Below are 24,658 nucleotides of genomic sequence, written 5' to 3'. Positions count from 1 at the left end.
GTGGCACACATGCTGTGTGCTTCACAATTCAGTGCTATTCTTTGTGTTTTCTTGTCCAGCTTAGATTGTGTCAGTATTTTCTCAGTCTTGTTGGATTCTCTGGAGTGGCAGATATACATTCCATGTCTTTAGTTAGATTGTGGAACTTTTTGTATTATCTGCTGTGGATATTTTTGGAAGGGTTTTAATACTGACCGCTTAGTAATCTGTCCTATCCTTTCCTATTTAGCTAGAGTGGCCTCTTTTGCTAAATCCTGTTTTCTACCTGCGTGTGTCTAATCTTCTCCTTCTCACAGTCATTATTCGTGGGGGGCTGCCTATGCTTTGGGGGTCTGCTCTGAGGCAAGATAGCATTCCTATTTCCATCTATAGGGGTATTTAGTCCTCCGGCTGTGTCGAGGTGTCTAGGGTTGTTAGGCACACCCCACGGCTACTTCTAGTTTCGGTGTTAGTTCAGGATTTCTGGTCAGTACAGGTTCCACCGACTCCAGAGAAAGTTTCATGCGGCTACAAGGTCACCGGATCATAACAGTGCAACTGGCCCATAATGAGTTAAATGCATCTCAGAAGAAGGGAAGAAAGGTGTTGAGCCATTTTTTTTTCTGTAGTCTGTTTTGTCTTTTCTTCCCTCTATATTTATGGGAGGCTGAGGAGTCTTGTGCCAGCATGGATGTTCAGGAATTAGCTTCTCGTGTAGACCAGCTTGCTGCTAGGGTACAGGGTATTTCTGATTATATTGTTCAGACTCCTGCTTTAGAGCCGAAGATTCCTACTCCTGATTTGTTTTTTGGTGATAGATCCAAATTTTGGGGTTTTAAAAACAATTGTAAACTGTTTTTTTGCTTTGAGACCGCGATCCTCCGGTGATTCCATTCAGCAGGTTAAAATTGTCGATTTCTGGTGTTGCATAATTTGCATGATATCGTGCTGGGTTTCCCGTGGTTGCAGGTACATAATCCTGTGTTGGATTGGAAATCTATGTCTGTGACTAGTTGGGGATGTCAGGGGGTTCATAATGATGTTCCTTTGATGTCAATCTCCTCTTCTTCCTCTTCTGAAATTCCAGAGTTTTTGTCTGATTTTCAGGATGTATTCGATTAGCCCAAGTCCAGTTCCCTTCCACCGCACCGGGACTGTGATTGTGCTATTGACTTGATTCCAGGCACTAAGTTTCCTAAGGGCCGACTTTTCAACCTGTCTGTGCCTGAACATACCGCCATGCGGAGTTATGTTAAGGAGTCTTTGGAGAAAGGGCATATTCGGCCATCTTCTTCACCGTTGGGAGCAGGTTTTTTTTTTTGTTGCTAAGAAGGATGGCTCCTTAAGACCTTGTATTGATTATCGCCTCTTGAATAAGATCACGGTCAAGTTTCAATACCGTTTACCTCTGCTTTCCGATTTGTTTGCTAGGATTAAGGGGGCTAGTTGGTTTACGAAGATTGACCTTCGGGGGGCATATAATCTTGTTCGTATTAAGCAGGGTGATGAATGGAAAACTGCGTTTAATACACCCGAAGGCTATTTTGAATACCTTGTGATGCCATTCGGGCTCACTAACGCTCCATCTGTTTTTCAATCTGTCATGCATGATATCTTCCGGAATTATCTTGATAAATTCTTGATTGTATATTTGGACGATATTTTGATTTTTTCTGATGATTGGAAGTCTCATGTGGAACAGGTCAGGATGGTATTTCAGATCCTTCGTGACAATGCTTTGTTTGTGAAGGGGTTTAAGTGTCTCTTTGGGGTGCAGAAGGTTTCTTTTTTGGGCTTTATTTTTTCTCCCTCATCTATGGAGATGGATCCGGTTAAGGTTCAGGCCATTCATGATTGGATTCAACCCACATCCGTGAAGAGCCTTCAGAAATTTTTGGGTTTTGCAAATTTTTATCGCCGGTTCATTGCTAACTTCTCCAGCGTGGTTAAACCCTTGACTGATTTGATGAAAAAAGGCGCTGATGTGGCGAATTGGTCCTCTGTGGCTGTCTCTGCCTTTCAGGAGCTTAAACGCCGATTTACTTCTGCTCCGGTGTTGCGCCAACCAGATGTTTCTCTTCCGTTTCAGGTTGAGATTGATGCTTCTGAGATTGGGGCAGGGGCCGTTTTGTCTCAGAGGGATTCTGTTGGTTCTTTGATGAAACCGTGTGCCTTCTTCTCCCGCAAGTTTTCGCCTGCTGAACGCAATTATGATGTCGGCAATCGGGAGTTGTTGGCTATGAAGTGGGCATTTGAGGAGTGGCGACATTGGCTTGAGGGAGCTAAGCACCGTATTGTGGTCCTGACCGATCATAAGAATTTGATTTACCTCGAGTCGACAGGCTCGATGGTCCTTGTTTTTTTTCCCGTTTTGATTTCGTGGTTTCGTATCTTCCGGGTTCTAAGAATATTAAGGCTGATGCGCTTTCTAGGAGTTTTTTGCCTGATTCTCCTGAGGTCCTTGAACCGGTCGGCATTCTGAAAGAAGGGGTGGTCCTTTCTGCCATTTCCCCTGATTTACTGCAGGTTCTTCAGGAATTTCAGGCTGATAGACCTGACCGCTGTCCTGTGGGGAAATTGTTTGTTCCTGACAGATGGACTAGTAGAGTGATTTCTGAGGTTCACTGTTCTGTGTTGGCTGGTCATCCTGGTATTTTTGGTACCAGAGATTTGGTTGGTAGGTCTTTTTGGTGGCCTTCGTTGTCACGTGATGTGCGTTCTTTTGTGCAGTCCTGTGGGACTTGTGAGCGGGCTAAGCCTTGTTGTTCCCGTGCTAGTGGCTTACTTTTGCCATTGCCGGTCCCTGAGAGGCCCTGGACGCATATTTCTATTGATTTTATTTCTGATCTTCCGGTTTCCCAGAGGATGTCGGTTATCTGGGTTGTTTGTGACCGGTTTTCTAAGATGGTTCATTTGGTGCCTTTGCCTAAATTGCCTTCCTCTTCAGAGTTGGTTCCGTTGTTTTTTCAGCATGTGGTTCGTTTGCATGGTATTCCGGAGAATATTGTGTCCGACAGAGGTTCCCAGTTTGTTTCTAGGTTTTGGCAGGCCTTTTGTGCTAGGCTGGGCATTGATTTGTCTTTTTCTTCTGCATTTCATCCTCAGACAAATGGCCAGACCGAGCGAACTAATCAGACTTTGGAGACTTATTTGAGATGCTTTGTGTCTGCCGATCAGGATGATTGGGTGGCCTTTTTGCCATTGGCCGAGTTTGCCCTTAATTATCGGGCTAGTTCGGCTACTTTGGTTTCGCCTTTTTTTGTAATTTTGGTTTTCATCCTCGTTTTTCTTCTGGGCAGGTTGAGCCTTCTGACTGTCCTTGTGTGAATTCTGTGGTTGACAGGTTGCAGCAGATTTGGGCTCATGTGGTGGACAATTTGGTGTTGTCTCAGGAGGAGGCTCAACGTTTTGCTAACCGTCGTCGGTGTGTTGGTTCCCGGCTTCGGGTTGGGGATTTGGTTTGGTTGTCTTCCCGTCATGTTCCTATGAAGGTCTCTTCCCCTAAGTTTAAGCCTCGGTTTATTGGTCCTTATAGGATTTCTGAGATTATTAATCCGGTGTCTTTTCGATTGGCGCTTCCGGCCTCTTTTGCTATCCATAATGTCTTCCATAGATCTTTATTGCGGAAATATGTGGTGCCCGTTGTTCCCTCTGTTGATCCTCCGGCCCCTGTTTTGGTTGATGGGGAGTTGGAGTGTGTGGTTGAGAAGATTTTGGATTCTCGTTTTTCGAGGCGGAGGCTTCAGTACCTTGTCAAATGGAAGGGTTATGGCCAGGAGGATAATTCTTGGGTTTTTGCTTCTGATGTCCATGCTGCTGATCTGGTCCGTGCCTTTCATCTGGCTCGTCCTGATCGGCCTGGGGGCGCTGGTGAGGGTTCGGTGACCCCTCCTCAAGGGGAGGGTACTGTTGTGAATTCTGCTTTTGGGTTCCCTCCGGTGGTAGTAGGTGGTAATGCAGTTGTCCCTGGGTTGCAGTCCTGGTCAGGTGTGTGCTGATTGCAGTTCTGACTGGGGTATTTAGGTGTGCAGGATTCATTAGTCCTTGCCAGTTGTCAATTGTTGTTGGGAGGTGTTGGACCTCTGCCTGGTTCCTCCTGCCTTTCTGCCAAATCAGCAAAGATAAGTGTCTGTTTTTTTTTTCCTGTGGCACACATGCTGTGTGCTTCACAATTCAGTGCTATTCTTTGTGTTTTCTTGTCCAGCTTAGATTGTGTCAGTATTTTCTCAGTCTTGTTGGATTCTCTGGAGTGGCAGATATACATTCCATGTCTTTAGTTAGATTGTGGAACTTTTTGTATTATCTGCTGTGGATATTTTTGGAAGGGTTTTAATACTGACCGCTTAGTAATCTGTCCTATCCTTTCCTATTTAGCTAGAGTGGCCTCTTTTGCTAAATCGTGTTTTCTACCTGCGTGTGTCTATTCTTCTCCTACTCACAGTCATTATTCGTGGGGGGCTGCCTATCCTTTGGGGGTCTGTTCTGAGGCAAGATAGCATTCCTATTTCCATCTATAGGGGTATTTAGTCCTCCGGCTGTGTCGAGGTGTCTAGGGTTTGTTAGGCACACCCCACGGCTACTTCTAGTTGCGGTGTTAGTTCAGGATTTGCGGTCAGTACAGGTTCCACCGACTCCAGAGAAAGTTTTCATGCGGCTCCAAGGTCACCAGATCATAACATAGCGGAGCGCGTGTGTGTACGAGGTGTATGGAGCGGAGCCGTGTGTGTACGAGGTGTACGGAGCGGAGCGCGTGTGTGTACGAGGTGTATGGAGCGGAGCCGTGTGTGTACGAGGTGTACGAAGCGGAGCGCATGTGTGTACGAGGTGTACGGAGCAGAGCCGTGTGTGTACGAGGTGTACGGAGCGAAGCGCGTGTGTGTACGAGGTGTACGGAGCGGAGCCGCGTGTGTACAAGGTGTATGGAGCGGAGCGCGTGTGTACGGAGTGCAGCTGCGTGTGTAGGACTAGCTATGTGTGGCCATTATACAGTACAAAGTATCATGTGCGGCCAATATACAGTATGGAGCATCATGTGTGGTCATTATACAGTATGGAGCATCATGTGTGGCCATTATACAGTATGGAGCATCATGTGCAGCCAATATACAGTATGGAGCATCATGTGGGGCCATTGTACAGTATGGAGCATCATGTGGGGCCATTATACAGTATGGAGCATCATGTGTGGTCATTATACAGTATGGAGCATCATATGTGGCCATTATACAGTATGGAGCATCATGTGCAGCCAATATACAGTATGGAGCATCATGTTGGGCCATTGTACAGTATGGAGCATCATGTGGGGCCATTATACAGTATGGAGCATCATGTGTGGCCATTATACAGTATGGAGCATCATGTGGGGCCATTATACAGTACTAGATGGTGGCCCGATTCTAACGCATCGGGTATTCTAGAATATGCATGTCCACGTAGTATATTGCACAGTCCACATAGTATATTGGTCAGACATGTAGTATATTGCCCAGTGACGTAGTATATTGCCCAGTGACATAGTATACAGCACAGAGCCACGTAGTATATTGCCCAGTGATGTAGTATATTGCCCAGCCACATAGTATATTGCCCAGCGACGTAGTATATTGCCCAGTGACGTAGTATATTGCCCAGTTACGTAGTATATTGGCCAGCCACGTAGTATATTGCCCAGCCACGTAGTATATTGCCCAGCCATGTAGTATATTGCCCAGCCACGTAGTATATTGCCCAGTGACGTATTATATTGCCCAGCCACGTAGTATATTGCCCAGTGACGTAGTATATTGCCCAGCGACATAGTATATTGCCCAGCCATGTAGTATATTGCCCAGCCACGTAGTATATTGCCCAGTGACGTAGCATACAGCACAGAGTCACGCAGTATATTGCACAGCGATGTAGCATTGTAGCATACAGCACAGAGCCATGCAGTATATTGCCCAGCGATGTAGTATACAGCACAGAGCCACTTAGTATATTGCCCCGCCACATAGTATATTGCCTAGCCACGTATGTCACAGGTTAAAAAATAAAAAATAAACATACTCACCTTCCAATCCGTGGGCCCCTTGTAGTTCTAACATACTCACCATACTTGTAGTTCTGTCGCCTGTGCGAGGTACAGGCGGCAGCTTCCGGTCCCAGCCTGCTCGCGCAGCCGCGCAGGGCCTGTGATGGCGTCGCGGTCACATGACCGTGACGTCACGGACCTGCCAGACCATCCGTGCCAACGGAACGTGGCGGTTGCATCGCGAGGAGCGGGAAAGGCGGCGTAGGTGAGTATATAATCATTTTTTCTTTTTTTTAATTATTTTTAACATTAGATGTTTTTACTATTGGCGCTGCATAGGTTGTGTCAATAGTAAAAAACTTGGTGACACAGGGTTAGTAGCAGCGGTAACGGAGTGCGTTACCCGCGGCATAACGCGGTCCGTAACCGCCGGCATTAACCCTGTGTGAGCGGTGAGCGGAGGGGTGTATGCGGGCGTCGGGTAGTGAGTGCGGGGAGTAAGGAGCTGCCATTTTCTTCCGGACTGTGCGCATCGCTGATTGGTCGCGGCAGCCATGACAGGCAGCTGGCGAGACCAATCAGCGAACGAATAACCGTTACAGACAGAAGGACAGACGGAAGTGACCCTTAGACAATTATATAGTAGATGGAGCATCATGTGGGGCCATTATACAGTATGGAGCATCATGTGTGGCCATTATACAGTATGGAGCACTGTGTGGCCATTATACAGTATGGAGCATCATGTGTGGCCATTATACAGTATGGAGCATCATGTGTGGCCATTATACAGTATGGAGCACTGTGTGGCCATATTTTTTTGTTTATAATTATTCTTTATGAAACAGTGTGATCAGCAGTGCTAAATGGGTGTGGTTGGGACGTGGATATGGGTGTGGCTAGTTATGAATGGGTGTGGTCAGAGGCGTGGCCTAAACTTTGTCCCTCTTTCCCATCTTCAAAAGTTGGGAGGTATGCCAGGCGTACATTCATCTTGTGAGGTTTGGGCTCCCTGTGCCTTGAGGTTGATATGCTTGATCTGTTGCCTGACCTTGTACTTCGTTCTGATACATGCGATGTTTTCCTTCGAGAACCAGGTGTTATCAACATTGGAGTTCATTGACTGTGGGTCTGCTGCTAACTTTATTGATTCAGGATTGGTTCTGAAGTTAGGGTTGGGGACAGTTAGATTAGAAAGACCCATTCAAATCATTTCCCTTGACAAGACACCGTTAGCTCACAATTTGGTCAATAGTGCAACGGTGGATTTCACTCTCCAAGTGGGGGCACTCCACTCTGAATCCATCTGCTGTTTTGTGTTGGATAATTTACCTGCTGGATTGCTACTGCCGTTTCCATGGTTACTGGCTCACAAACTAGTTATTGATTGGTGTCTGAAGGAGATTGTGAAATGGAGCTCCAACTGTGCTAAGAAATGTCTAAAAAATTTACAAATATGATCCGCTAGTTCGGAGGGTCTTCCGGGGTACCTGAAGTACTTTGGAGTTGTGTTCTTGGAAAAAGAGGCGGAGCTACTACCTCCCCATCGTCCCTATGATTGTGCTATTGATCTTATTCCTAGCTCCAAAAGCTCGCCTTTACAATTTGTCGGGCCATGAAAGAATATATTAACGAAAGTTTACAGAAGGGTCATATCCATCCTTCCTCCTCCCCTGTCGTTGCTGGATTTTTCTTTGTTAAAAAGAAAGATGGGGGTCTCCATTCCTTGCCTTGATTTCTGAGAACTAAACAAGATCACGGTTAAAAATACCAACCCACTTCCACCCATCCCCTATCTATAAATACTCAGCTTCTGGGGGCCAGGGTTTTTCTAAACTTGATCTTAGAGGGGCTTACAATTTGATGTGCATCCGGAAGGGTGATGAGTGGAAAATGGCGTTTCTAATGTCCGAGGGTCTGTTTGAAAACCTTGTCATGCCTTTTGGATTATCTAATGCACCTGCTGTGTTTAAGAATTTTATGAATTATATTTTCTCTAATTGCATTGGAAGATTTGTTGTAGTATACCTCGATGACATTCTAATTTTCTCACCAGACTTGGACGCTCACCAGGAACATGTCCGTGTGGTGTTACAGAGATTGAGGGAGAACTCTCTGTTTGCTAAATTAGAGAAATCAGTTTTTTTCTATTCAGGAAATCTCTTTCTTGGGGTTTATTTTGTCAGCAGAAGGGTTTAAGATGGACCCGGGAAGGTGCAGGCCATAATTGATTGGGTTCAACCTCATGATCTTAAGGCTTTGCAGCATTTTCTGGGATTCTCCAACTATTATAGAAAATTTATCAAGGGGTTTTCACAAATTGCTAAACCACTTACTGACCTTACATGTAAGGGGGTGAATCTCAAGGTTTGGTCCCCGGGGGCTATCAGGGCTTTTGAAAGATTAAATGTGTTTTGTGTCCACACCCATTCTGACCCAACCTGATCTCCAACAACCGTTCATTGTGGAGGTGGATGCTTTGGAGATCGGAGTGGGGGCAGTCTTATCGCAGGGGCCCAAAACTCTGATTAACATGCATCCATGTGCTTTTCTTTCTAAAAAATTTTCACCGGCAGAGAGAAATTATGATGTTGGGAATCGGCAGTTTCTTCCCATTAAATTGGCATTTTTGGAGGCATTTTTTGGAGGTGGCAGTTCATCCAGTTACGGTGATCACGGATCACAAGAATTTAGCTTACATTGAATCAGCTAAAAGGCTAACTCCTAGACAGGCCAGATGGCCCTTGTTTTTCTCTCGATTTAATTTTTCTATTACATTCAGGCCAGGGTCTAAGAATGTGAAAGCTGATGCTTTATCTCGTAGTCTAGATTCCATTTCTCCTCCAGAACCTTCATCCTCCATTATTCCTCAGGGTATTGTGGTGTCTATGGTAACCTCGGACCTGGAAGAGGAGATTGGTAAATCCCAGTCATTGGCTCCTTCTACTCCCCCAGGGTCCAAATTATTTGTGCCTGTGTACCTAAGGTTGCGGGTGTTACAGGAATTTCATGTTTCCGTTTTAAGTGGCCATCCTGGGGTTACTGCCACAAGGAAAGCCATCAATAGACTTTTTTGGTGGCCATCCATGCATAAGGATATTAAAGATTTTGTATCTGCTTGTGAAGTCTGCGCACGTGCCAAAACCAGTCATGGCCGGCCGGCTAGGGAATTGGCTCCATTACCTATTCCAGAAAGCCCATGGACTCAATTGTCTATGGATTTCATTACAGATTTGCCTATGTCTGATGGGAAGACTGCTATCTGGGTGGTAGTTGATCGATTCAGCAAGCAAGCTCATTTTGTTCCTTTGTCAGGATTACCTAATGCAGAGACACTCTTCAGGTTGTTTATTTCTCATATTGTAAGGTTACATAGAATCCCTCTGAACATTGTGTCTGATAGGAGAGTACAATTTGTCTCTAGATTTTGGAGAGCTGTTTGCAACAAACTAGGCATTGACTTGTCATTTTCATCTGCTTATCACCCTGAAACCAATGGTCAGACTGAGAGGACATATCAATCTTTGGAACAGATTTTAAGGTGCTTTGTGGCAGCACGACAGGAAGACTGGTCTTTATTTTTACCTCTCGCTGAGTTTGCTTTCAACAGTCAAGTAAATCGATCTACCGAAACCTCACCATTCTTCCGTAGTTATGGTTTTCATCCCCGTTTTGGCGAATTTTCTAGGATTAGTTTGAATGCCCTGGGGTGGAGGTCACCGTGCAGAGACTTGGTGATGTCTGGAGGGAGGTTCAAAAGAGTATTGGGACTGCTCAGATTCGACAAAAACGTAAGGCCGATAGACGTTTTGTGGGTCCTGTTTTTAAGATTGGGGATAAGGTTTGGTTGTCGTCTAGGAACATTAAACTTAAAGTGCTGTCAGCAAAGTTGGGTCCAAAGTTAATTGGTCCATATGAGATCCTAGTGGTGGTCATTCCTGTGGCATTTAGGTTAAAGCTTCCTCCATCCCTTCGCATCCCTAATGTATTCCATAAATCCCTATTAAAGGAGTCTGTCCCTTCTGCATTGTCTCCCTCATCCTCACCTCCTCCGTTTTCAGTTGACGGTGGCCTGGAGTATGAGGTTCAGAGGGTTGTAGATTCTCAGAGGGTCTGTAATTCCCTCCAGTACCTCATCCACTGGAGGGGATGCGGACCAGAGGAGAGATCCTGGGTACTTGCTTGAGATGTGAAGGCCAATCGGTTAGTCAGGGCCTTCCATCTAAACTTTCCTGGGAAGCCTGGGGGTCCGGTGGCCCCCCTAGAAGAGGGTTACTGTCATGGTTCCACCCCTCAGGATGTCTGGGATGCAGTTACTGACAGCTCAGCCATCCAATCCGGTACTGGGGCGTGCTGAAGCTGTCAATACTTTGATTGACAGCATGACCATCCAGTGTGGTTCAGAGGCGTGCTAAGCTGTTGGTGTGTTGATTGACAGCTCAACTAGCCAATCTGTGACTGGGAGATGTCGGCTGTCTCAGGTGTTCACTATCTAGGGTAATGGCCATGCCTACTTAACTGAGTAGCTTCTCCCAGACCACTGCCAGATGTACATTCATCTTGTGAGGTTTGTGCTTTGTGCTCCCTGTGCCTTGAGTTCTGTTTGCTTGATCTGTTGCCTGACCTTGGACTTCATTCTGACCATCTGCCTGTTTAGCCCCTTCAGCTCTGATCCGTTATCCTCCCGGTATTCTGACCTCAGAACGTTACCTGACTACACTTTTGTCTCTTCCTTCTGTTTATAACATATCCTCCTGGCTTCTGACCTTGGACTCCCTGACCACTCTGACTCATGGCTTAAGTCGTGAGAAGTGACTAGCATCACACCTATCTATCTATCTATCTATCTATCTATCTATCTATCTATCTATCTGCTTTTCCTTCTTACAATCCTAGCATTCACTTGTAATTTAGAACCTATACCTCTCCAGAAAACACAGACCATCTTGTTTAAGCTTGGCCTTCACCAGTTTTTCGTCTGGTGCCTTTATCCTTCTAAATCTGGCACTGATAACATTTGGAGGAAATAAGTATTACAAGCGCCATCGTAGAAGCATTGATATACCCCTTGATACCGCCTTATAGTGACCATACAGTGGTCAGATACCAGTTTGGCCAGAGATGGTCTACAGATGATTGTAATGCTGCAGACGATACTTGGGTAAACGTGAGAACATAATTCCCCTTGTCTTGCCAATAATTGCCGTGTAGAAGCAATTTAAGAGCATTACGGGAAATCACTACGATCCAATGGCGAGTGAAAGGTTTTCCATGGAATAATGAGCTTTAATTTAGGCTAAAACTAGTCAAGTAGATATATCGAAGTTTTTTCTTTTTCGTTTTCCCACCCCTGGTATGTTTGCCTGTCACCATCTATAGGAACGATATGGCACATAACTGCGCCATTATAGTGATGACCTAGTTTGTTGTTCTAAGCTTGACACGCTTACGCTTCCTTTCCGTGCTTTATGTGTGTGTATATATAGTAGCATTGGTGCCTGCGTCAGATGCTGTTCTTGCTGTCAGCGCCCCCACATTCTGCCCACATCAGCTGTCTGGTTGGCACAAGTTAATAAGAGATTTGTGTGTGATCTTCTATCTGCCTGGAGAAACTGGCTGACTTTTTATCACCCATCCTTCAACTATGCGTCTGTGTAAACTGTCAACTTGACATTTACTTACATGCAAAACAATCCTGGTTTTAACATATTAGTAAGTGACTCATCCCTGCTGCTTTATCATAAACTAGTTACCCAGTCCTCCACGGGGACCTGCGCTTGTTTGCAGCCCATAGATTTGCCACTTCTATTTTGACACCCGTCACCTGACGAATCACTACATATCATTCATCACTCACATCGAAACTAATCCTAGTCTTGAATGTTACACAATAACGGCATAATTTACTCCCACGTTCTTCACCGTGCAGATTTATACACAATTATAGGGGGTTTTTTTTACTGCTTCTTGATGTTTCGTGGCTATGACATACCATTTTCACATGCACTATTACAGGGGTGTCCCTAGAAAGAAAACCCCAGATGTTCACTAATTACATGAGCTCAGTTCTGTACGGACCACCAATTATGAACATAGTTAGCCTGTGCAATAGGAAAGAGGGGGACCAAGTCCTACTTATTCCCATTCTCTTATTAAAACTCTGTGACGGTCTTTGGTAAGGAACTGGGACTCTAACTATCCTTGTCCCTGGGGTACTCTTGAAGTTAGAGAGGCTCGAGTCTCCCACCTTACTATGCTCTATGCTCTATGCTCCTGTTAAACCCTGATTTGTCCCCTCGCCCACCTCATGCGGCATGGGACAGAAATGTAAGGTAAACAAGACACAAAGACAAAACAAGGATTCCCAAAAACCTCTATCATACAAAATCACAAATCAATAATAGGGAGGAGAGGGACAGGGAGGAATAAACTAAATGGGAACCGGGACCAGGAGATAAACACACGCATGCTACAGCTAACCACAAAATACCTCTACAACAACTATACTCCATCTTCTTAGCTTTAGCACATAGCACAGGAAGACAAATCTTTCACTGGCAGGGACAGGAAGGTCTAATCAGTTTTTATAAAGAGGCATTGACCAAATCAGAAGCAGCTGAAATGGAGCTGCCTATTTCTTATCTGCATTGAAACATTCGTTAACCTCTTCAGCACAAAAGGAAACTAAATCCATTTAATGTGGGACACAAATCTCATCATCTCTAAAGAAGACCCAACATGACTGTCTAACTGCAGGTCTTCCAGGGGGACACTTATGCTACTAGCTGGAAGAAGCCAATGATTCCAGATAATTTCAATCTTAGTAGGTAAAAGTATGCAATGTGGTGGAACACAAGCTCAAGAAAGGTGGACAAAAACACCAAAATGAGCATGTACATTATACAGTAGTAAACAGTAATAGTACATGGAAATAACATAGGGGACAAGATTAACACTATTTTGATTAAAAAAAAGGGTAAAAACCATCACACCACTACAAGGTGTGCCATGTCGGGATGGTCCTATCAGTAGTATATAAACCTTACCAAGTGTCAGCCGACGTCAATATATATAAGGGAAGAGCAGGACCAATTTATAAATATTGAGGTACTTAGAGCACAAACTGGCCATTTCGTTTGTGCCCACCAGTCACAACAAGGTATGCTTTTGTGTGCTCTAAGATATGTGCAACCATTGAATAATATGAAATGCAAACTGCATTACTGCTATATAGATTATACCTATAAAACTGAGGTATTTAGCTTATAAATTGGGCAAACTTTTACCTGCTTAGATCCCACCACTGAGACCTACATCAATCTTGTGAACACTTCCCAGGGACATACTACCAGGAATGAAGAGGTGGAAGCACATGCGTGTATGTCTCCATTCATTTGTATGAGTGCCCAGAAAATTGCAGAATTTCCTAGAAAGTTGCTCATTCATTTCCAGGAATGGAGAGGTTGCACATCTCTCCAATCATTTCTTTGAGCGCTCCGAACATTGCAGAACTCCATAGAAAGAAACGCATGCGCTGCCAATAAAGGAAAAGTTGCTATGCCTACATAGCCCTCTCTAGGATGTAACTACAGTGGGTGCAGGGGTTGCAGTTGCACTAGGGACCTGAAGCCCAGAGGGCTCTAAAGTTCCCTTTCTCAATATAAGATGATAAATACTATTAAAGAACCTTGATAGTTGGAGATTTTGCAATGAGACCCATGAGCTACACATTCATTGGGACCCAGGGCTCTGTTCTCGAGATAGATGCACGTCTCAGGGGTTGGGAAACATATTTATTCCATTCATGTGCTGTAAAGGGGTTCTCTACCTAAATGTTATCTGTGCCAGATGGGAGCTATAGTGTTAAAACAATAAAAGAAGGCATACTCAAACTTGCTGTCTACTCCCTGGGATCGTTGCACCAGCGATGTCACTCTAAAAATCCAAGAGCTACAGCTAAGACTCTAAAGGCCACAGAATGTTAAAAGTTCAAGTTCATGATGGTGCAAATAGAAATATACTGAACAAGTATGGCTTGTCTGGAAGGGTTGATGTCAGGAAAACTCTTTTTTTTCAAAAAATGAGGACTGTGATGTACCCAAATGAGAAGTGTGATTTACAATCGATGAGGAAGCTGATTGGCCACTCCTGATTCTGCATCCTGTTGTCGTTTCAGTTAGGTCAGTTGTGGTTGGTGATGTCACTGCTGTTGGCCCAGCAGAGATCGTTGGACGTGCAACACTGAAGCAGAAACAAACTCTTGCACGTTAATGATTTGGAGCTGTGACGGATAGAACAGGGGAAGATATGTCGACTTCACTCACCTCTGGGGAGGGGAGAGTATGACCCAGGGATCAGCTCTCTGGTGCCACTACTTACCCCAGTTCAGTCAGGGAACTGCACTGAGGGCAAATAGTTGCTGGAAAGGCTTCCCATATACAGTAGGTAAGAGTTATTGAGGCTCTCCCAGTGAGGGGGGATATATATCACCAGTCCAGGCTGGGGATATATATATATAAACCTCCCGACCATCACTGTCAGAATTCCTCATTAACACAATATGGTATGCTGCCACCAGTGCCTCGTTAGATAAAACAACAGGCTTATATCGGGTCAGAAACCAACCCCAGGTAGCGTATAATAACCAACCGAGTGTGTGGACATGGGGATTCGTGAATCTAGATAAAAGTGCAGCCCAAGATTAATTTTATATTTAATCGCCAAAAGGGGCACTAGAAAGATACAGGTATATATGTACAAGAACAAATATACAAGTATACAGTCAGGAAGGTAGTACAAGGGTAAGATACAGATAGGTTACAATTACCGTGTTATGTAACATGTGACCACAGGGAGGCGCTAATCAATCACAGGTTCAAATCTTTGTTACATAATTCTCTGTCTGATTCAGCTAACTGGCCTCCTGCCAGTAGAAAAACTGAGTCCAAAATGAGGAGCTGCCTATTATCCCCTAGGCTGCTCCCTCCCACTCGCTGCGCCAACCCCTGGGCTGTGCAGCCTCTCTCCTCCCATATCTGAGAGCATGGTTTTCAAGCCAGAACCGTGGATGCCCATAACTTTCCGCCTGAAGCTCTAAATGGGATGGCAGCGGTGCCACTGGGTTCTGCTAGATTTTATCTGCGCAGGGAGACCAAGTACGGCTATCGTATTTAATTCCTGGTAACTATGCTTTATAACTCAATAACGCAGGATTCTAGAGGTGGCTGCTTGGGATAGTCTTGTGGGGAAAGGAATGCACATTCTGATTATGTTATGATTATATTATAGGTCATTTTCTAGATTCAATATCTCAGAGCCTTGTGCTGTTGAGCCTGGGATGTACATTGCCAATATGTCTGTGTGTCAGCCTGAGTCCAATAAAGGAAGTCAGTTGGCTGGTATCTGCACAAGAGTTCACACCCCTGTGATAATTGCTGGACTTGGTGCTGAGGGACACGGGTCTATGCCTTTTGGCCCCCCTGGAGAGAGTTTCAAAGGCCTATTTGCTTGAGCTAATAAAAAAAAAAGCCATTGGTCTGCCCTGTCCATTGAAGTGCCTTCGCTGGATAATGAGGTCCCATTGTTTGATGTGTATTTGACTTCCCTTTTGGCCTGGGGGGAATGTCAAAGGTGGGGGCTGAGTTTGGAGCTAGTATTTTTGAGCCAAACTGTATGTAATGGAGAATTCCATCCGATATCAAAATTATATCAATTAGATATCATTTTCCCATATCTCACAGGAGCGGAGAACCTCATTAAATGTCCTAGATGGTATACCCCTTTGATGACTTTTTTTCTTATTTGTTATAATTTTCTTTTATCAATTGCCTGGAAATAATTAGTCTGTCCAGAACACAAACCAGGCGAGGAATTAAAGTAACAGAAGGAATTACATTTTTGTTTTTCTAACGTTATTAATGAAGCTTTCCTAATTAGGATCCGTTTTAGTTAAATAAGTTTGTTTTCCACAGAACAAATACTTCTCCTAATGGTTTTTTGCACATTGAGACTCTGGTAGTCAATTTACTGGTATCATTACAGACGTCTCCCTCGACTGCGGTCATCACGTATAGAGAATCACTGTTTATCTTTTCATTGCTGCGCATAAATAATATATTCCTGCCGAATGGCATCATTAAGCTGATCAGTCACAGCTGAAATGGATTCATCGCTGTATGGGTTCGTGCGCTTCTCATTATTTTTTTTTAAATATTACAATGTAATGATCTGTAGGAGAGAAGTGTCATCGGGAAATACAATGTTATTAAAATGGTTGCTGGAAAAAAAAGCAGCGTGTGAAAAAGTAAGTACACCCCATAAATCAGTAGCTTGTAGTACTACCTTTAACAGCGATAAATGAAAGTAATGTTTGTTTATATGATTATATCAGTCTCTCCCTCCATTCTGGAGGAATTTTGGCCAACTCTTGTTTGCAACATTGATTAAGTTCCTTGAGACTTGTGGGCATTCATTTATGAGCAGATCTTAAGACTCCGCCACAACATTTATATAGGGTAAAGGTCCGGACATGTCTGGGCCATTGCATCCCCTTGATTCTTTGCTTTTCCAGACATTTTAATATAGATTTGTTCAAGTGCTTGAGATCATTGTTCTGTTACATGACCCGGTTTCGGACAAGATTTAGCACTTGGATAGTTGGCCTCACGTTTGACTATAGAATACTTTGCTATACTGAGGAGTTCATGATGGATTCAATGCCTGCAAGGTGCCTAGGTCCTGAGCTACAAAATAAGACCAAATCATCACCCATCCATCACCATACCTGACAGTCGGTATGGGCTGATTGTGTGATTTCACCAAACATAGCAGACAAAATTATGACCAAACATCTCCACTTTGATCTCATCTGTTCTAAGGACATTGTTCCAGAAGTCTTGTTTGTTCAGACGCCGCTTTTTTAACTTTAGCCATTGTGCTATATCATTTTTAGAAAGAAGAGGGGTGTTTTTTTTTATCATCAACCCTTCCAGACAAGCCATAATTGTTCAGTCTTTTCATAATTGAACTGTGGTGAACTTTAACATTTAACATGCTGTAGCCTATAGAGTCTGAGCTGTAGCTCTTGGATGTTTTTTTTTTTTGCAATTTCTATTGTTAGGGCCACTCATGTAGTGACAGTTATCAATGGTTAGGCCCATTAACAACTAACTGTTACTACATGAGTGGTCCGCTAATGCAATGCCCTTCACATGGGGTAAGCGACATAGCTAATCAGAGGAACTATACTACATTTCTAATTGAAGATATTTTCAAATATTATTATTATTATACTTCCACATCATATTGGAATAGGATCTTGGAGATGGGAATACCCCTTTATCGAAACCCTCACATTAATCTCCAATGTTGGCCTGTCACCTCTCGGAGACCTAAAGCCTATAATTGTATAATTGTGGACAGAAACCAGTGAAATATTTCGGGATTTGATGTCAAGCTCATTAAGAGCCGAGCCAAGTCTTATCAACTAACATTAGTGTCCAACCTACAAACGTAAGTTAATGGTGAAGTTCTACACAGCTATGTTCCAAAACCAAGACGGTGGTATAACATGAAGCTTGTGGGCCTACTGCAAAATCTCCCACGTTGCTTAGGCTCCAGGGCCCACCGGCAACCCTTGTACCCACTATTATGACGTCCTTGTTGGGGACTGGCATAGTAGCTAAAAGGGAACCAGATCCATACTAAAGGGGTTTTCACCTAAATGTCTGAGATATGCCATCACTTCTTGATTAGTGATGGGGCGTTGTTAGAATTACCACAGTCCCCAAAATCAAGATGCTATCATTAAAACCTTACAGATTACTCAAAAGTCTCTAAAAGGAAAAATAAATATGTCTTTGTTGCCCATGACAACCAATCGGAGCTCAGCTTTAATTTTACCTAAGCATTTTAGGAAATTATTCATTGGTATGGGCAACAAGGACAGCTTCAAGGTCCTATCCCAGTAGGTGTAATAACAATAATAATATTAGCAAATACCTCCAATTAGAAATGTAATATAGTTTTCCAGGACGTCATCCTGACAGCACTATGGAGGACGTCCTCCTCCCCCTTGCTGGGACAGGAAACACACGAGAGTTTAAAAGGTCCGGTCCCACCCCCATTCCTCAGTGTTTTTCCTGTCCCTGCAAGGGACACATGAGAGAAAGCTGCGCTGCTTACCGGAGCTCAGGGGGATCGTGCGGCTCGTCCAGATCCTTCCCCCTGTCAAGAGGCTCAGGGCCGAAACCCTCCAGAGGGGGGTCCCTCGGTCCCAAAGACCAGCGGCCGCTCCTCCCGGTGGGGGGGCTCTCGGCTGCGGACGCGGTCTCCGAGGTCAGCAGCCTCCATGCGGCGTGAACGCCGGGCTCTGACTCTTCCAACGGAAGTTCCGGGGACCGCGTCACTTCCGGTTTGCGCCATTCGTTGCCGGCACTTCCGGTAACGCCGGAGAATACAGGGGAGGCGTGCGCTCCAGCCAACAGCTCAGGAACTACAGCGCTCAGACGCCGACAAGCCGCAAGGAGCACCAGTACTCCGGAGCTATGGAAAGCATGCCACCTGAGGATGGGGATAAGGGAACTTCAGCGGTCCCCCCTGGTCAAGCTAAGAAATCTGGGAAGGCTTCAGCAAAGTCCAGTAGATGTCCGATATGCAGTACAAAGCTTCCGGACACTCATGGCAAAACCTTATGTGCAGACTGCACATCTAAGGTTATGAGAGATGAGCAGCCCTCCCTATTGTCCGAGATGAGGTCCTTAATAAGAGAAGAGGTCCAAGCATCTCTGGCCACCTTGACGGAAAAGTCCAGCCCTATGCCCAGCAGGAAAAGGGCCAGACGGGAGGTGGATTATAGTTCGGACGACAGGTCCGATTCTGAAGAGCCTATCTCTGAGGAAGAGGGCGAGCTTCTATCTGGAAGCCAGGACCATCAAAGGAAGTACCTTTTCCAGGCGGAGGACACAAACGAGCTGGTGCAGGCTGTAAGGTGCACCATGCAAGTAGAGGAGGCATCTAAGCCGCAATCCAGGCAGGACCTGATGTTTGGGGGACTTATGTCGCGTCGGCAGACCGTCTTCCCAGTTAGTGAACATATCAAGGCTATGGTGCTTGAAGAATGGAAGGAGGCAGAACGTCGGCTGACTCTGTCTAAAGAATTTAAGGCACGCCTACCCTTCGAGCCGGATGACGTGAAACTTTGGGATGAGATACCCAAGGTGGATGTCCCGGTGGCGAAGGTCGCAAAAAAGACTGCTATTCCTTTCGAGGACTCATCAAGCTTGCGCGATCCAATGGACAGAAAGGCGGATATATTGCTAAAAAGAGCCTGGGAGTCTTCTGCGGCTCTAATTAAGACCAACATCGCAGCTACCTCGGTTGCCAGGTCTATGCACCTCTGGATGGGTCAATTAGAGGAGCACCTCTCTAATAAGACCCCAAGATCAGAGATCCTAAACTCTCTCCCAATAATGAGATCGGCTACTGCCTTTCTATCTGACATGACGGCTGAGTCTGTAAGATTTTCAGCCAGAAATGGTTCATTGTCTAATGCGGCTAGAAGGGCAGTCTGGCTAAGGTCTTGGTCGGGTGATAATGCGTCCAAGACAAAATTGTGTTCAATCCCCTTCTCAGGCGCAAGGGTGTTTGGTCCTTCCCTCGACACTATATTAGAGTCGGCTTCGGACAAGAAAAAAGGGTTCCCAGAGGACAAGCCTAAGAGGCCTCAGTCCTTTCGGAGAGGGTTTCCCTTTAGGAGACAGTCCGACTACAGGTCCGACTTCCGAGGGGGAAGGTCCAATAGAGGCTTTAATAGGGGTTCCCGCGGTCACAGCAGTAAGAACAGGAGTTTCTTCTTCAGCCCCTCCTCTAAGTCCAAATCACAATGACGCCACTCTTATAGGGGGAAGGCTTCGCCATTTCGCGGTAAACTGGAGCAGAGTCACGCAGAATCAATGGGTCCTCCGCACTGTATCAGAGGGCTACAGTATAGAGTTCTACTCCCCTCCTCCAGACAGGTACATCGTACCCACGGTGGTTATGCAGGACTCTCCCATGCTAAAAGACTTAATGGACATGCTGTCCTCAAGAGTTATAATACCAGTACCACCGCTAGAGCTAGGCCAGGGACACTACTCTTCCCTGTTCTCCATAACAAAACCATCCGGCGACTCACGCACAATCGTAAACCTGAAACCTCTAAATGCCTGGGTCAGGTACAAGAGGTTTCGTATGGAGTCCATCCGTTCTGCAATCCTCCTTATAGATCAGAACGCGGTAATGTGCACTCTCGATTTGAAGAGTGCCTATTATCAGGTTCCTGTCCACCATCTATCTCAGAGGCTTCTGAGGTTCGCGGTGGTCCTGCCGTCCGGGACCTGTCACTACCAGTTTCAGTGCCTGCCGTTTGGTCTTGCCTCAGCACCTCGTGTATTTACAAAGCTGGTGTCGGAGATTGTAGCGTTCCTATGAAATCAGGGGATTGTTATAGTCCCGTATCTCGACGACTTTCTCCTGATAGCAAGAACACCAGATATCCTGTTGGACCACAGGAACCGAACCATCGCGGTATTGGAGCACTTGGGATGGATTATAAACTGGCAAAAATCAGACCTAATTCCGGAGCACAAGAAGGTCTTCCTGGGTGTCTGTCTAGATTCTGCAAACAGAATATCCTTACTACCCGAATCCAAGCTGGAGGCAATTCAGATTCAGATCAGACTCCTACTAGAACGCAGAGTCTCGATAAGGATGGCTATGAGAGTGCTTGGCCTAATGACGGCATGCATACCATGCGTAAGATGGGCACAGTTCCACTCAAGATCTCTACAGAGCCTAATCCTCTCCAAGTGGGACCGTCGTCAGTCTTCTCTAGACAATACTTTACGTCTACCAGATCCGGTACGAAGATCCCTCCTGTGGTGGACAGACCCGGAGAAGCTAAGAACAGGAGTACTATGGACTACCGACCCTTACGTAGTAGTTACTACAGACGCCAGCGCCTGGGGCTGGGGAGCTCACTTAGAAGGAAGGATCCTCCAGGGAAGGTGGCCTCCAGACGTCGCTCGCAACTCATCCAACTTCAGAGAGCTGTATGCCGTCTGGGAAGCCCTGAGAAGGAATCATTGCATTCTGGAGAATCGTCACGTCAGAGTATTGTCCGACAATGTGACAACTGTCTCCTTCCTAAAACACCAAGGAGGCCCAAGACACCATCTTCTCCAAGAGCTGGCAGGGAGAATATTTCGCTGGGCAGAGAGGTCGATCCTTTCCATCTCGGCAATCCACCTAGAGGGCTCCCAGAACGTTGTAGCGGATTACCTGAGCAGAAGAAGAGTGTTTGCAACAGAGTGGGAACTCAACCAGGACATCTTTCAGGAGCTGTGCCGGCGTTGGGGCACTCCCAGTATAGACCTCTTCGCAAACAGGAGAAACTCGAAGGTCTCAAGGTTCTTCTCGCTGAACCCTCTAGATCTGCCGGAAGGGATAGATGGCTTAAGCCAGAGGTGGACGGAGCCCCTCTCGTATGCTTTCCCTCCTCTAGCTCTAATCCCGGCTGTTCTCAGGAAAATCAAGGAAGAACAGGCCCGAGTGATGTTGATAGTTCCATACTGGCCAAGAAGGAGTTGGTTCTCCCTGCTGGTAGACCTGGCGATAGAAAGTCCAGTGGAGCTCCCTCACAGACCAGATGTAATCCACCAGGGCCCAGTGTACCATCCGGACCCAGAGAAGCTACATCTCTCAGCCTGGATCCTGAAAGGAACATCTTGAAGGCAAGAGGCTTGTCTGACCAGGTCATATCCACTATCAAGGCTAGCAGGAAGCCAGTCACGTCAGCAATCTACCTGAAGATTTGGAGGCGTTTCTGTCTAGAGGGTGGCAGGTCCGAGGTTGCAGCAGGCACTCCCGACTTACCCAGAATTCTGGATTTTCTGCAAGCTGGGTTTGATAAAGGGCTTAGGCCGAGTACATTGAAGGTGCAGATCTCAGCACTTAGCTCCTTTCTAGACTATCCCCTGGCAACACACCCTTGGATAGTTAGGTTTATCAGAGCCACCCAGAGGTTGCGTCCCACTATCAGACAATTATCTCCTCCATGGGACCTTAACCTTGTCCTGAGATTCCTCTGCAAAAATAATTACGCCTCGGCAGATAACATGTCCATTTCAACCCTGACACGTAAAACGGCATTCCTAGTGGCGATCACCACGGCTAAGAGGGTGGGGGAAATTCAAGCCCTGTGCACTCGGGACCCGTACCTTCAAATTAGAGATGATAGTGTGGTCCTCAAACTAGATCCTTCATTTGTTCCAAAAGTGGGTACTCTAAAAAATAAGAATCAGGAGATAGTGTTACCATCCTTTTGCTGTAACCCTTCCAATTCTAAAGAGGAAGCTCTGCATTCCTTGGATGTCAGACAGGCGGTCATTGACTATCTGTCAGCCACCAACCCATGGCGCATCGACCCAAACCTGTTTATTTTGTTCGCCGGTAAAAATAAGGGAAAAAAGGCCTCTAAGGCCTCCATTGCTCGCTGGATCACTTCGGTGATCTCTGAGGCTTATCAGTCAGAGGGCATCCCTCCTCCAAAAGGTCTTCATGCGCACTCCACTAGAGGGATGGCTACTTCTTGGGCTGAGAGGGCGGGCGCCTCTCTAGAGCAGATTTGTAAGGCCGCTACATGGGCTAGTGCGAATACCTTTTGCAAACATTATAAACTTGATGTTTTGTCCGGTCAACATACTGCATTCGGGAGAAAAGTTCTCCAAGCGGTAATCCCACCCTGAGGAGGTGCTTTGGTACTCTCCATAGTGCTGTCAGGATGACGTCCTGGAAAATAGGTATTAAGCTTACCGTTAATTATGTTTCCAGGAGTCCATCCTGACAGCACGGGTAATTCCCTCCCTGTTAATATAACTATGTTTGTTAACATGAGCCTGACATGTCCGTAGTATGTTTCTAACATATGATGTAATATGTTCATAATATATGTGGTTATGTTCTTTACTATTAAATATTATTTTTTTGCATCTCCCTTGAGGCGGTTCTTGTTACAACACTGAGGAATGGGGGTGGGACCGGACCTTTTAAACTCTCGTGTGTTTCCTGTCCCAGCAAGGGGGAGGAGGACGTCCTCCATAGTGCTGTCAGGATGGACTCCTGGAAACATAATTAACGGTAAGCTTAATACCTATTTTTCTGATTTGTTATGTCTCTTTCCTCATGTGCAGGCATTGCAAGACCTTAGCTATCCATGGTTACGACCACTGACAGTTATCTAGTTGCCAGTGGTCGTAACCATGGATACCTAAGGTCCTGCATTGCCTGCACATGAGTTAAGAGACATAACAAATCAGAAAAACTATATTACATTTCTAATTGGAGGTATTTGCTAATATTATTATTACACCTACTACATATTGGGATAGGCTTTTGAAGATGGGACTACCCCTCTAAAGTGGTTGTCTGGTCTAAGAAGCAAAGTCTGCAGTGACTCCTTGTCACAGCAGACTGCTGAATCAGGACAGTGTGAGATGCGCACACTGTCACGATATACCGGTATTGCTGGTGAGAGTCGCAGGTCATGTGACCACATGTACGCCATTTACATACCGGTCACATGCCGACTAGTCTCGTCTGTCTTCTCTCAATAAGAAAGGAATGAGAGATGCGCGGGATTCTACTCGACAGGAGACCGCCGACATGGTAAATCGCAGACATTCAGTCACATGGCGGCCGACACGCACCAGCAATAGTGGGATATAGTGACAGTGCGCTCTTAGCACATTGTCCCCCCTCAGCAGCTTAGAGTCAGTGCAGACATTGCTTTTTAGGCTAAGTGCATATGGCACACTTTAGACACCGGCGCGACCACTGAATTTTCCCAGATGAAGCAGCTCAGGTCTTTTCTCTGAGGAGGTTTCGCCAACGGCTTTGCCATCGTTCTTGTGGCAGCTCCGCCATTGACATATTTTCCTTTATACTGTGAAGTATAGATAGGAGACGGCATCTGAACGAATGAGCATGTCACTTCTTTTAACTGCATCATGGCTTCCGAATGGGACATTGCCGTGTATTATGTTAATTTTATAAGGTGCTTTTGCAACGCTTTATCAGGGGGATTCCAAGCTGAATAATGCAGAACAATACAGATCTTTTTGTTTTTTTTCAACTATATGTTATTCTACCAGAGTGGTGCCATATTATACTAACTCCATTCATGCATATGCCGCAAAAACTGCACAATGCGGATGGATGATTGATGGTTTGTGGCTGATGTCAAAAGATCTGAACTTCTTGAATGCTCTTTTCCTTGTTTCCATATGACGTCTACCCTCAGTTTAGTCACATTTTTTTTACATTTCTATATCGAATTACAAAATAAAATTTGTTGGTGGTTATAGATTCGGTATTGGATCTTTTCTATTGTTTTTTTTTGTATATATATATATATATATATATATATATATATATATATATATATATATATAAATTGTAGGACTTTTTTATCCTTAGGAAATAAACCATCAGTTTCCGATAAGAGGGTTTACAACTCCTCGCACCTCCATATATCAGCTCATGGAACAAGTCACAGGACTATGTAGAGCATTGCATCCCGATGTTTTTTTTTACCATAAACAGCTCTGTAGATTGTTTTTTTAGCTTTTA

General features: G+C 45.2%; 1 protein-coding gene across 3 annotated transcripts in view; it reads left to right on the top strand.

Moving 5' to 3' along the window:
• The window catches only part of ADCY8 (adenylate cyclase 8), a 364,716-nt gene that overhangs the window by 152,603 nt on the left and 187,455 nt on the right, over positions 1–24,658 (top strand). The gene's annotated exons all lie outside the window — the stretch shown is intronic.

Source organism: Ranitomeya variabilis, chromosome 6 (assembly GCF_051348905.1).
Source record: "Ranitomeya variabilis isolate aRanVar5 chromosome 6, aRanVar5.hap1, whole genome shotgun sequence".
NCBI classification, from domain to species: Eukaryota; Metazoa; Chordata; class Amphibia; order Anura; family Dendrobatidae; genus Ranitomeya; species Ranitomeya variabilis.
The sequence above is the reverse complement of the archived record's forward strand: the minus strand, read 5'-3'. Positions and strand labels throughout refer to the sequence as shown.